General features: G+C 44.8%; 1 protein-coding gene across 4 annotated transcripts in view; it reads right to left on the reverse strand.

Annotated features, from left to right (window-relative positions):
* Window positions 1-14,979, reverse strand: part of RALGAPA2 (Ral GTPase activating protein catalytic subunit alpha 2) — a 236,345-nt gene that overhangs the window by 140,141 nt on the left and 81,225 nt on the right. The window lies entirely within an intron of this gene.

Genomic DNA, 14,979 nt, shown 5'->3' on the forward strand with positions numbered 1-14,979 from the left:
ATACTTTCCTCATCCCAAACATTCTTGGCCTTCTATGGAGAATCCTCTAATTAGCAATCCATAATACTCATAAAAGAAATTACTCCTATTACCATTGGCAAAAACTGAGGAGAGATACCTGAAATTATCAATGAAAATGGTGAACATATCAACTGTGGCTACAGTTGACATCTCTGGAATGCCACTTGTTACCTTCTCTTAATTTGAAATGGATGACTATTTTGTGTTACTGTTTTTATTTTGTATTACTCACTTCCATCTAGCTATATTCCAAGACAGTATTGTTAGTCACTTAACTTAGCCTTACTTACTTCATTTATACCCTATTTTTCTCCTCAATGAAATCCCAAACGGCTTACAACAATCTCTCCTCCATATTATTCTCACAGCAATCCTGTGAGGGAGAGTTAGGCAGAGTGTGTGTAACTGGCACAAGTTCACCCAGCAAGCTTTCATGGCAGAGTAAGCATTCATACCTGGGCCTCCCAGATCCTAGGTCAAAACCCTAACCACTAGGCCACACTGACTCGACTGTGACCTTGCAACTTCATCAAGTAAGGACTGACATAATATTTTCACACACAGAAAACAAGCATGTTAGGGAGAATTCTAGGCTAGGGCCTTTTTGTCTCAACTAGTTTTTCTGTGTGAAGGCAATTTGGGGGGAGGCATTAAGTCACGTGAGCCTAATCTGAGATTTCATAGAATCACAGAGTTGGAAGGGACCTCCAGGGTCATCTAGTCCAACCCCCTGTACAATGCAGAAAATTCACAACTAGCATCTCCCCACAACCCCAGTGACCCCCTGCTCCATGCCCAGAAGATGGCAAAAATCCTCCACGATCCCTGGTCAAGCTGGCTTGGAGAAAATTGCTTCTTGACCCCAAAGTGGTGATTGGCATTACTTCGGTCATGTAAGAAAGGGACACAGGAACTAGGTGCTGATGTAACCCTTCCTGCCCTCCCCCTCTCATGAGCTGCCTGGGTTCACAGAATCAGCAGTGCTGTCATAAGCCAAACTAGCCTCTGCTTGAAAACCTCCAAAGAAGGAAATTTATTTATATCCTTCATTTTGCCCTGTCATTCTCCCTAATGGGGACCCAAAGCAGCTATGCAAAACTGAGTTATTCAGGCTATAAGTAAATGGTTCAGAGAGATGCTCTGGTAAAGGGACACAGACGATAAATTATACTACTGGGTACACTTACTGACGTAGATGTGTTCCTACTGGGTAATTTCTACATTGTTTAATATGTCACATCAAATTACTTGTGTTTTGTTCAGCATTGTTTCTCCTCTGCATTCTTGTATTCAAATTTATGCTTCTTTTCAAATTTCTGCAATGTATACCCTTTGCACTGTTTTTTAAAGTAAAGATTTTATTTAAAAAGAAAAGATATAACAATAAAAAGTGCATAGGAACTTATACAGGCACTACATTTGAATTTAATTTAAACTAATAGAAATATACTAGAAACAAAGCCCACTGTGGGAAAAAATACAACGGGCTCTAGAAAGGGGAGAGTGGGCATGCAGGCATTCCCTCCTCCTCCATCACTGATCCCGGGTGGTGAAGGAGGGGGGTGGGCATTGCCACCTGATCCAGACCTGATCTCAGCAACATGAAGGTGTGGTGGGCTTTGCTACCTGCTGCACATCTGATACAGGCTGGGTAAAGGAGGGCAGGCTTTGCCACCTGCTCCACTCCTGATCCCAGCCGGGTGAAGGGAAAACGGGCATTGCCTTCTGCTCTGCACCTGATTATGGCTGGGTGAGGGGGCACGAATTGCTGCCTGCTCCTGATCCCAGTTGCTCTTGATTCCAGCAGGTTGAAGGGGGTGGAGATTGCTGCCTGCTTGGTGCCTGATTCCAACAAGGTGAAGATGGGGTGGGCATTGCTGCCTGCTCTGTGCCTTATTCCAGAAGGTTGAAGGAGGCGGGCATTGTGAACTGCTCCAATTCTTGTCCCAGCTGGGGGAAAGGAAGAAGGGAATTGCCTCCTGCTCTGTGCCTGATCCCACCCAGGTGAAGGTGCTGGGCAGGCACTGGCACCTGCCAATGCCTGATCTGAGTTGGGGGAAGGACGTGGGCATTGCCATCTGCTCTGCTCCTGATCCCACCTGGGAGAAGGGGGGTGGGCATTGCCACCTTCTCCACTCCTAACACCAACTGGGTTAAGGCAGAGAGTGGGCACAGCCACCTGCTCCACTCCTGATCCCAGCTGGGTGAAGAGGGGTGGGCATTGCTACCTGCTCCGCTCCTACTGCCAGTTATGATAAGGCGGGGTGGGCATTGCCACCTGCTTCACTCCTAATACCACCTGGGTTAACGTGAGGATGGACATTGCCACCTCCTCCACTCCTAATACCAGCTGGGTTAGGGTGGGGGTGGGCATTGCCACCTGTTACGTTCCTAATATCCGCTGTGTTAAGGTGCGGGATGGGCATTGCCACCTTCTCCACTTATAATACTGGCTAGGTTAAGGTGGGGGTGGGCATTGCCACCTGTTACGCTCCTAATACCATCTGGATTAAGGTGGTGGTGGCCATTGCCACCTGTTCCACTTCTAATACCAGCTGGCTGAAGGGGGGGCGGGCATTGCTACCTGCTCAGCTCCTAATATCAGCTGGGTTAAGGCATGGGTTAAGGCTCTGCTCCTGTTCCCTGCTTGGGCTTCCCACTGGAGCATGTTTTCTGGAGCGATATGGTGAGTTACCTGGGCTTTGCTCTGTGGCAGCGCCCTCTGGTGGTGCACCAGGGTATAAAGTGAGTTGTCTGAAACACGCTTTCTCAATTATATAGTAAGATATTCAGAATATATAACGGCACAACTAAATTGTATTTATGGAATGTCCCAGCTGTTGATCATATTGACTTACACTATGTAATCCGCCTTGAGTTTCAGTGAGAAAGGCAGACTATAAATAAATAAATAAATAAAATACATCATTCACCACACCTCCATTTTATTCTCATGACAACCCTGTGTGGTAGGTTAGGCCGAGAGTGAACTGACCTAAGGTCACCCAGTGAAATTTCATGGCAGAATGGAGATTCAATCTTGGATCTTTGAGATCCCAGCCCAACATTCTAACCACTACATCACATTGGCTCTCCAATACGAGACAGGAAGTCAACATTAGAATCACTCTGTTCTTTTTCTGACTACAAAATGGAAGATTTGAAGCTCACTTACTGTGAAGTTTCCTTTCTCGGTGGTCCAGGAGTGGGGCAGTCCATACATTTGGGACGTTAGCTCCTCCTCTCTGAGGCAGACTTGATTGATTCCGGAAGGGGAGGGGCTCGTCCCGTCACGTGTCAGTTCGTTTTCAAGCCATGCATCTCTTTGCGAGTGACCACATTAGAACAAGAAGTTCTTTCCCCTCCCTATCATTTCGTGCACCTATCAAAAAACTGATCTAAAACACTAACATGATAACATTATTAACAGAACTTGGTCAACTATTTACATCCAAATTCCTAACTCTGTTGTTAATCTTTTGGATCTTTTACACTGCGTTCTACCAGCACACCCTCTTCTCTGACTCAAATAGGGTGGGTTGGACTGCCCCACTCCTGGACCACCAAGAAAGGAAGTTTCACGGTAAGTGAGATTCAAATCTTCCATTCTCCAGTGGTCCTATAGGAGTGGGGCAGTCCATACGTTTGGGATATATATAAGCAGTTTGCTCCTTGGAAGGCTTACCTGCTACCTAGAATTAGAGGGTATGATGTAGAACCCTTCTGCCAAAAAAGCAGCCTTGGCATACACTATCCTGGCTACTCTATAATGTCTTGTAAAGGAGTATGAAGATTTCCCTGTTGCCGCTTAACCTATTGTTTCTATTGAAGGGAACCTCTATGTGCAGCTGAAGTAGCTGCCCCCATAAGAGAGTGGGCTGTAGTACCTTTTGGAACTTGAAGTCCCTTCTGTATGCTACAATGATACATCCCCTGATCCACCTACTTAGGGTGGAGGTAGATACTCTTTATTCCAATGTAACTCTTCTAAAGGACACAAACATACTATTTGACTTACGTATTAATTTTGTCCTATCCATATAATAGCTCAGAGCTCTATATACGTGTAGCCTGTGCCACTCTCCTTCTTTCTCATATTTTGGATTTTGACCAAACCAAGGCAAGATTATTTCCTCACTTCTATGGAAAGTGGAGTTTACGTTTGGACTAAATGCTGGGTCAGGCCTCAATACCACCTTATCATTGTGGAAGATGCACAGTTCCTTATCCACAGATAATGTTCTCAATTCTGATACCCTTCTTGCTGATGTTACTCCTGCTAGAAAAATAGCTATAAAGAATAATTCCTTCAAAGGACATGACTGCATTGGTTCGAAGGGTTCTCTGGTTAGTGCCTTTAAAACTACATTAAGATTCCATGTAGGGAAGCTGTGAATTGGAGGTGGACTTAATAATATAGTTCCTCTCAGGAACCTTTCACATGTGGGTGTTGTGTGAAAGATTTTCCTTTGGTAACTCCCCTTATGGAGGAAATAGCTGACACTTGGCATTTGAGGGTGCTAGTACCGAGCCCCTTGTCTAAACCTTCCTGTAAGAACAGGAGAATTTCCTTTACCCTAGCTGTTAGAGGATCAATCCCCCTGTCCTTGCACCAGTTATGGAAGATCTGCCATGTGTTGTTATAACTTTTATTAGTAGAATCTTTTCTAGATGTTAGTATGGTATGAATTACCCCCTCTGCATAACCTAGCTTTTGTTATTGGTTCCACTCACCTACACGCTGTAAGGTTTAGGATGGAGTGCTGGCTGTTAATGTTTTAATGCCCCTTGTGTCAGTAAATCCTCTCAGTGGTAGATGCCATGGTTGTGTAACTGATAAACTCACCAGGTCTTGGAACCACAGCCTTTTTGGCCAAAAAAGGGTGCTATTATTATCAATTCCGCTTTTTGTTCCATCACCTTCTGAATCACCCTGTGAATTAACTGAAATGGAGGGAACGCGTATAACAGTTGTTGAGGCCACTCAGTGTTCAGGGCATCTGTCCCTATGGACTGAGATTCCTTCCTTCTTGACATGAACTTTGGGGCTTGGTGGTTCTGTCCGTTTGCAAACAGATCTACTTCTGCCTTGCCAAACCTCTCACGTACCTGTTGGAAGACTTCTCTGTTCAACATTCATTCCGTCTGGTCCACAGTTTTCCTGCTTAGGAAGTTTGCAATTACATTTTCTCTTCCTGCCACATGCACTGCCTTCAAGGACCTTAGATTGCTCTTTGCCCAATTGAAGATTTGTACTGGCTCCCTTGTACAGAGTCTTGAACTTGGTCCCCCCTTGCTTTATTACATAGGCTTTAGCCATCATGTTGTTGGATTTTACCATTACATGCTGTCCTGCCCGCACATCTTGGAACCTGAGTAGGCTCATTTTTATGGCCCTGAGCTCCAGTAAGCTCATGCTGTTTAGCTCTGTCTTCTTTTTGGACCAGGTTCCTTGGGCCGTCCTGTCCTGCATGTGTGCACCCCAGGCCCTGAAACTGGCACCTGCCATCATAATGACTCTCTTTGGTTCTCTGAGTGGTACTCTCTCTTGGAACCATGCAGGTTTGATCCACCAGTTCATCTCTTGTCTTAGGGATGCTGGTATTCATGTTACTTTGTGATACGTGTGTGCAATAATGTCCTGGAACTGCAGAAGAAACCTCTACAGTGGCCGTGTGTGGAATCTCGTCCACTGTAAAGTGTCTTAACAGGACACCATCATTCCTAGGAGATGTTCTAGGAGCATCACCTCCACCTTGTCTCTTCTCTGATACCACCTCCACTTTTCTTTTGGTACAGTAAAGAGTACTGAGTAAACTCCTTGAGGTCTATATATTGCAGGCACAGGTTCTATTGCCCTTATTTCTCTCAGATGTTGGATGGCTTTTGATATTTGCCGGTGTTTCTGTTATGATGAATTCTTTGGCAATGGTATAAATCTTCTTAGTGGCAGAGAAAAGAACTCTAGAGAGTATCCCGTAGTCACTGTGTCTATTACCCATCTGTCTGATATTGATTATTGCCATAAGGGTGCAAAATTTGAACTCGTCCTCCTATCTGAATGGACTTAGGGAAGGATGTTGATCTGTTCTCTGTTTGGGTCCTGGTCTGCCAGCGTCCTTGGGAGGTTCTGTTGATTTCCAAACGTGAGGTATATTGGTGTTCTTCCTCTTTGATGGTAAAAAACTTTTTTTCTTTTCCTTATCCTCCACCAAATATTTTTCTAGAGCTTCTCCAACAGTTTCCCCCCTGTAAAGGGGATACTTGCCAATTTAGCTCATGCCGCAGGGCCCACATCCCAGTTTCTTAGCCAGGTGTACCTTCTGGCTGAAACATTAAGGCACATAGCCCTTGATGACATTTGAAGAGCATCTAGAAAAGCACCAGCAGCAAGGGCTGTAGCCAGCGCTATCTACTTCACCTCGTCCTCCTTAGGAATGCTGCTGTCTGCTGCAACCAGGTCCAAAGCCCAGGAGAACGCCGCTCTTGCAAATAATGAGCCTGTTGCTGAGGTGCTCGGAGAGGCTGATGAGGCTTCAAAATTCCTACGCAATGTCTGTTCTATTTTCCTGTCGCAGGGGTCCTTGGGTAGACCTTCAGCATCCATGGGCAGTACCGAGTTGGTTGCTGGACTGGAGACTGGATCGTCCTCCCCTGATAACTTAATCTTTCTCGCTGCTTCAGGAACCAGTGACTAAAACTTGTTAAAAAAGGACTGGTTAGTCTTTGGTCTTGCTGGATTCTCCCATTCACCTCTCATTAAGTCATAAAAGACTGCGGGCAAGGGGACTCCAGATTGAATGCCCCGTCTTAGGTAATGTTCTCTCTGAGCCTAGTGAAAAGGCTGGGTCTGTCTCCTCTTTTCCCAAGGGAGTCTGAGAAATTTCCAGTACTCTGAGAACCTTCGTTAGAAGTCTAGCATAAACATCTTGAGGGAACAACTTTGTTTGTAATGGAGTTGAAACTTCCCCCTCTTCCTCTGATAGTTCCCCCTCTTCGTTACTTGAAGAACAGTCTAGAGTGCATACCTCCCTGGGGTTCATAATCACTTTGGCTGACAGTATTGTCCTCCCTTTGCTTTTTTTTAAAATTTGGGAGGATAGGGGGAGGATTCTGCCTGTTTGGGTCTTTTGCAGCTAGAACCCCTGCCATACTGCCTTCCTTGTCTATCGGCTAAGCATGAGGCTTTTGGGGGCAGTGTTTTTTTAAAACCTCTTTTAATTCTCTGCTAATCTCTGTTCTTAGCCATGCTAAAAGGTTAGACTTGGCTTCTGGGTCTGAGAGATCCAGATCATTAGTTTTCCCTTTATTATGGTAAGGTGGTTGGGCATGGGGGGAGGTAGGGGAGCTAGGTAGATCTAAATCACATATAGCACCCCCTGTGCCCACTGCTGTGCTAAGTCCCACTTTGGCTGCCATCCCGCCAAAACTCCTTTCCTGCCAAATATACGCACAGTCAGCTTAGGGAAAGTGAAAGCAAGTGGTGAAAAAGAAAACTCTCCCCGTAACCATCCTTCTAATCGGGTGCTTCAAGGGTTAATTATTGGGCAGATTTGCTTACCACGATCCAGCTGGTTTGCCCTTTGAAGCTCCGTATGTGGCCAGGTCGTGCTGACTGAAAGCCCACTGGCTCCAGTGTAGCGAATGCTAGCTCCTCTAGACTCAACTGCGCCCCTGTCGATTGTCAGCCAGTGGAGGTGGGGTGGGGTTCTCTCTTTGCCCAAGGGCATGAGAGGCCTCGCGGGAGTCTCTGCAGATGCCCTGGATCTAGGTAAAAACCTAGGGCTGTCGGCTCTGCTGCTCGCTTTTGCGTAGTCAGTGAAGGGGGAAGGGAAGGAGCAATGCCTTTCTACCCCCAGTGAGCTGAAGAGGATTTCTGTTGTATTGATCTGTAGTCTGGGATTGTTGCTCTAACAGAGCAAATGGTCGACGTCCTGCTCTGAGGCAGGGCCAGAAAAAACTGGCGTGCGATGGGATGAGCCCCTGCCCTTCTGGGATCAATCAAGTCAACTGACCCTGCCTCAGAGAGGAGGTGGTAATGTCACAAACATACGGACTGCCCCACGCCCACAGGACCACTGGTGAAGAGAAACACACAATAAGGTGGTAAGCAGAATTTACATTCCTTTAAAAGGTCAATACACTCACCCACCCACCCCAATCATATTTATTTCACTAAAGCTACACAAAACACACATCTTGGGGCAATGTTGGATTTATCCATTTTCACCTCAATCTAGATGATAAAGTGACTTGCAAATATGCTCTGGCTGAGAGAAAGCCAGTACCAAACCAGCCTGTGTTTAGCAGAATTTTGGTAAGCCCTTGGGACAGCTACTCAGATTGCCAACTGTGGGTTGGGAAATTTCTGGAGATTTGGGGGGGGGGGGTCATGGGGAAGGCAAGGTATAATGTCATAAAGCAACCATTTTCTACAAGGGAACTGATCACTGTAATCTGAAGTTCAGTTGTAATTGAGGGAGATATCCAGGCCCTACCTGAAAGTTGGCAACCTCAGCATCTATGCCTCCACTTTCTTTTGGATCACTGACTGTTTACAGATTTGTTCTTAACTCCTTCCAAGGGCTGCAGGTGTGTTATGTTCATCTCACCTTCTCTTTTACCCTTTTCAAAGATAATAGCTTGTGACTCAGTTTTTATATCGTGATCAATTTGAATTGAATCAAGGTTGTCAAGTATTTTTGACAAACTATTTTTGCAAAATATTAAATACCTAATGATAAAAATCTACCTGTCATGAAATGAACTGGCAATTTATGGAAGAAATTTTGCCTCCTGAGAAAGCAACAGCAGAGTACCATCTGGTTTATATCAGTGATCTTGCAAAAAAAAAATCAGGTAGTTCAAATATACCAGGTTGTTTCCATCCCTTCCATGTGCAGCTCTATAAATGTAAACGGCATTCAGTGGCTTAAAGCCTAGTAAATCAATCATTTTAATTGAATGCTAGGTACACAGCAACTGGAAAAAAGCATAAGCCGTAAGAAAAGCATGTGGAGATGGCAACAGAAATTGATTTACTTTTTTATTCAGTATTTCTTTCCTTCTTTCATAATTGACCTATAAATGTGTAAAATAATTTTGGTTGATTAGGGCTCCAAATCATTTAACAATTACAGAAAATGAAAATTTAAAATGAGGGATTTGTTCTGGAAGCATTTCCATTGTTTACATAATTGCAGGAGTATAATTTAGTGTTGATGTTGTTATGGAAAAGGGCAGAAAGAACCATTACAAACTACTGCAATTCAAAATTGTGCACTGTGGTGCTATAAATGGGAGAACAGAAGGGGGAAAGCTCAAGCTTCTGCCACAATAAAAAGGATTAACTCTATCGTGTTATAGTCTCTGTCACTGTCAAAAGTATTGGCATTAAAAACTGCAGCACTTAAAAATACTTGCTTCAAGTTCACAGAGAGGCCAGTTATAAAAATGCCCCTTTCCAATCACTGTTCAAACTATAGCCATTTATTGATGTAACATGATAGCTTACCATCTGTCTTTCGAAAGACTCTTGGTTGTTCCTGCTAAGAACAAGCTGGTATTTTCACAGATTAATTCCTGCCCTTAATTACGGAGAACAGGACAACATTTCAGTGACTGAAGAGCTTACCATCTTTTAAAAAGGAAACGGACATTTAAATTCAGTGGCAGCTGTGGTTTTGGGGTGGGATTTTTAGTATTCCTTTCCACAGTACCTTTACCAACTTAAAATACAGCCAGACAGCAAAAAAAGTTTTGTTGTTCTTTGTAAAGCATTAAAATCTTTAATGAACAAAGGAGTAGCCAAAGTAGGTCAACATCTCAGATTATTAAGAAATCTCATTTGTCAAAATATAGGACACCCCTCACATGCAATTAAGATATTAAAATATATATTTGAAATATTTGTTACAAAGCAATATTAAAATGGATGGATTGTCTAACGTATTTATTTGTGTGGCATTTCTCCAAGTTATATCTGCTGGGCTTCCTATCCCTCTTTTTTTTCACTTCAGTGTGCAGTATGGGTGTTTGTACAGATCACCTGAGCTGTAAGCTTTTTACACTTTGTCTATACACTTTGGTATAGTAGTGAGTAGGCAAACAGAATTTGCAGGAAGGGGTAGTCATGGCTTTGGGGGCCCTCCCAATAATTTGATTTCCCTCTTCCGTGTGTCAAAAGACCTTAACCTCCTACACTAAAAAGCACAAACTCCCTCACCAAACAAGTTGTGCAAATAGCAAGAAACCTGCAAATTGCAGTGGCTTTCAGTATGTCTGAATTTGGCCATTTGAAACCCAGAATTCATCCCAGAGCCTCTAATTCTGATTAATTTTCACATCAGTTGTATGACGCAATTTCTCAAGTTAAAAAAAAATGAAATGATGCAACAATTGCATAGTCTTACTTTCTGAACTGTGAAACACAAGGCTTTTCAGAGAGGAGCTAGCAAGAAGAAAACACCAGTAACTCATGTAAGAGGGGGAAAATAATAAAAGGAAGCAGGCAAGAAAGCAAGGACATTGGGTCTGAATGGCTCTGAATCACTTGCAAGACTGCAGCAGCAGCAGCCATCAGACTTTCTGTGTTTTAAAAAAAGCCTGTTGTCTGTAAAGGACTTAAGAGACAATTTACTAGCAAGAGGCAACTCTGATCAGAATTATGGAGCATGGGGTTTATGAGTACTCCACTGTCACACTGCAAAGGACAAATGCAAAAATTATGTAGTCCAATTTAACAAAGCCTTAAATTTCCACTATGCTGTGCACTAGCTCATGTGCACACCCACCACCCTTTGGTCCCAATTTAAAAGGTAATTCAGTAAGAACAGAAAGCACTCAGAACAGATTTCGTAATGAAGTAGTTTATAGAGACACTAAATAAAATAAAATTCCACAAAACTGAGAATTAATCCAAAGGTCAACCTACAACATAAATTCCAACATAAATTCCATTCAAATGAAATTTGGAGAGGTAGCTATGCAGGAAGGAGTCTTGATGCTCCATGAAGACAAACACATTTGTTGTAATTTAAACATTTGGGAGCTGGAGCCCACTTGGATGTCACACAGTGGGCCATGGTTCACTAGTGCTTCTGTCATGACATATCAGTTCATTTTAAGATGCAACAAAACTCTTAGGTTATTTCAAATAAATTCAAGAGATCCAGTAAAACTGGTTCTCCCCTATTGAAAATTTGCTCAGTCACATTAAATTGGATGCAGTACTACTAACTCCCATGGGAATATTCATCTGGATGGTCTCTTTCATTCACATCAACATCAACTTTTATCCTAAGAGCCAAGCTACAAGTGACGCCTGACACGAGGCTGACAAATGTCAGTTTCCCGCAAGTTTTGACGGGAAGTGTAGGCGTCTGGTTTGACTGCTCAGCCCTGCATAATTTCCCCAGTCTTAAAAAAGCTCCATAGAGTTGCAATTTGCTCCATTTTGGGAAACATGAAGGCATGGGGTGCTTGCTCGGTGGAGAAGGAGAGCTTCCCTGGGATCCCCTGCCAGCCTCCTCCTGCCGATGCCCGTGCAGGAATCTGGAGGCATCGGCGCTTTGGCCACCCCCCCCTCCAGCGGGCAGAGCGCAGTGGGGCTAGTCCCAGCTGGGGCCTAGCCAAGGGCTGCCGAGAGGGGAATGTGGGGTGCTGGCGGGCGTCCAGCTGCTGCTCCGCACTTGCAACCAGGGCGTCTGCAAGGGCGCCCAGCGCCTGCTGCTGGGCCCGGTGGTGGCTTCTGGAGCTGGTGAAGAGGTGCTGGCGGCGGCGGACGCACCTGCTGTTGGGCCTGCCAGCAACATTTGGAGCTGGTGGAGGCGGCGGCAGCAGTGGCGGAGAACACGGGTAGCTGCTGTGGAGCTGCGGCCAAGCTGCCTCTTTCGCTTCCTGAGCTGCCCTGCGCCTCAGCCACCCCTGCACCTGCTTTGCCCAGCCCTGGAGCTCTTGCCCCCCGCTTAAAGGAAGAGGGCAGGCATGGGGATGGGTGAAGCGTGGGGCAGGTCAGGAAGCGAAAGGAGGCAGCTCAGCCATGGCTTTGCAGCAGCTACCGGTGTTCTCCACCACTGCCACCGCCGCTTCTTCATCAGCTCCGGAGGCCACTGGTTGGCCTAGCAACAGGCGTTGGCACCCTCGCAGTCAACCTGGTTGCAAGTCCGGAGCAGCAGCTGGGCGCCCGCCAGCATCCCGCATTCCCGTCAGCCTCGTGTCAGGCATCACTTGTAGTTTGGATCTTAGAAAGGGAGATCTTATAGTATTGACCCTTAAGACAAAGTTTTATTTTACACAGTTCAAATTTGATAGATTATAACTGAGTAATTGTCCACAATTACTTTTGCCCATAAAGAATGTGTCTATGTGTGTGGGGAGGCCATGGTTTGAAGGAGGGGAACAATGAGGGAATTTGGATTTTGTAGTTGGACCACACAATACCACAATGTCATGTCTCCTTTACAGCAACTTTATAAGGAATTATTCTTTATTATACTATAGAGACAGTGATCCTAGGTCCCCTGGTGGGGCAGGGGATCCCCTGCTCCCACCCTCCACCCCCCGCCACTACTCACCTGACTAGTGGGGGGAAAGGAGGGGGAACAGGCCTCCCAGGTGCACTCCCAAGGGGGCGTGACGACATCACTCCCAGGAATGACGTCATTGCGCAGGGCCCAGATGCACTCTTGCATTTTGCAGCAGGCTGATTTGGGCCCCAAATGGAGAGTGCTCATGAGCCCTGTGCGATGATGTCACTCCCAGGAGTGACGTCATTGCGCCAGCTCAAGAGCACACACACACGCTTTGGGCTTGCACGAGGCTGAACAACAAGATGACTGCTGGGTCACCCCTCCCACCAGGAGGGAAAGGGGACCTGGCAACCCTATATAGAGATCGATAGTTCAGCAATACAGTTTTGAGAACTTAGGGGACTGTTAGTTAATCCTAAAAGTCTCAAGACTACATACGTCAGAGACACAGGTTTGTACCATCCCACCCCAACCACCAACTTGGCCTCAACAGCCTCTGGGCTTAATGACAGCCACGGAGAGTAGTAACATTGCATTAGCAGCACCCTATGTGGGCCCAAACATAGCAACTGAAATCTTACATACAACGTGAGACTTTCTGATCACTTGTGTTGAGATTTTTTCATGCAAAAGTTATGTCCATGCATGGCCATCCGGAGATGGGATACAATGGACAGGGTGAGGCCCAATCTTGCTCATACAGAGTCGGTAGCCTCAAAATGACTAGAAGCTTGTCTGAAGAAGACCTGTGCTGAGCGTTTGCTTATTTTGAGGCAAGGCTTTCAGAGCCCCCATCCCAACGTTCTTGCCCTCCTTTTTCACACCTATTCACTGCCATTTCCCCCGCAGCCCCCTTTTTAACATTGTTGGGCCTTCTTTTTATTTCAGTCTAATACTAGTCAGTGAGAATCATGTGCTAGATGTGATTACATCGCAACATTACGTAGACATTTACATCTTGCTATGCACCAACATCACTAAGAGCAAATGAAGCCAATTTAGAGTGAGGTTACACTTCCCATGCTGCTCAATAAAAAACAAAGCCTATTTCAAGCAACATTTCCTTAAGAAATGAACATTTTTATTCTTCTTGAAGCAACCCATAAAGATTACTGAAAGTGAGAAGCACACTTCATCATTGATCAAAGAGTTTGTAAAAAATCCCCCCCCCATTTCAGCAGCCCCAGTCTGAACAAATCCACTTGAACAAAGGTTTGCCATTGCATTAAAAAAATTAAATTCATGTAGAATCAAACGTTTTATTCTATTATTTCAGAACCATCCCATAACCAGTTTTTAAACTGGGAGATCTAGCACCTATCCCTTCATTTCTCTGGCTCAGGAAGATGAAGCACATGTGCTATATTGGCCATGTTGCATGTACATTCAAAAGCTAACAAAACCACCTCCCCAAGCTCTGTCAGAATCCAGCATCAACACACTAAAGAACTTGTAGCAGGTCTGCCACCAAGTGTCATAACCGAGAAAAACATAAAAAGAAAGTTTTGCCCAAGAACAACAAGAACAAATACTGAACTGTTTTTATTATTCAGGGATAGAGTGAATGAAGAAAGACGATATTCTACTCATAATTAGAACTGGTTAGAACTTCACCTTCTGTATCACTAGCCTATTATCTGCCTGCTTCTCTGCACTGACCCTTTTTCTCATCTGTTGTTAATTGCGTTTTCTTTCTCTACAGCACCCCAGACAAGCTCTTCAGAGCTCCCATCCCAACCTTCTTGCCCCTTTTCACACCCATTCACCGCCATTTCCCCCTCTGCCCCCCTTTTAACGTTGTTAGGCCTTCTTTCTACTTCAGGTTTTAGTTTGCCTTTGGTTTCCTGCTTTCATTCCCACTTCAGACTTTGGCAATACTAGGATTGGTTCCACTATCTCTATCCAAGATGGCACTACCTGCCACTCCTTTAAATCTCTCAAAAACCTTTCTCCATAAACACTGTTCCCAATTTCTTCACCTTTCCTACATCATTTTCTCCCTGTTCTAATTATTGGTACTCATTACGACGACGATGACAACGACAACAACTACATTCAATTTATATCGCCCACTCAGAGTGGTTTACAAAGTATGTTATTATTATCCCCACTGTCAGACTCTGGGTGATAGATTACAGCAGACAGATCCCTGGTCCATTGCAACAAGACACTGGTTCTTGATTAAACGACTTTTATTCAGAAATCAGTTCTTTCCATAATCAGAGCCAAAGGTCTACTTAAGAGCAAGGTAAGCACATAAGCAGTTCTAGTAGAAAGTTGACCCAGAATGGCTACACAGGAAGATTACATCCCTCTACCACCCTCCGTTCCATCCCCCCTCCCAACTCCCAAACAACTTAAGGCTGTTTGATCTGTGTGGGAACAGTATGCATATTTGGGTTATCAAGCTACAGAGAGAACAAACATA

This window comes from Eublepharis macularius, chromosome 7, assembly GCF_028583425.1.
Source record: "Eublepharis macularius isolate TG4126 chromosome 7, MPM_Emac_v1.0, whole genome shotgun sequence".
NCBI lineage: Eukaryota > Metazoa > Chordata > Lepidosauria > Squamata > Eublepharidae > Eublepharis > Eublepharis macularius.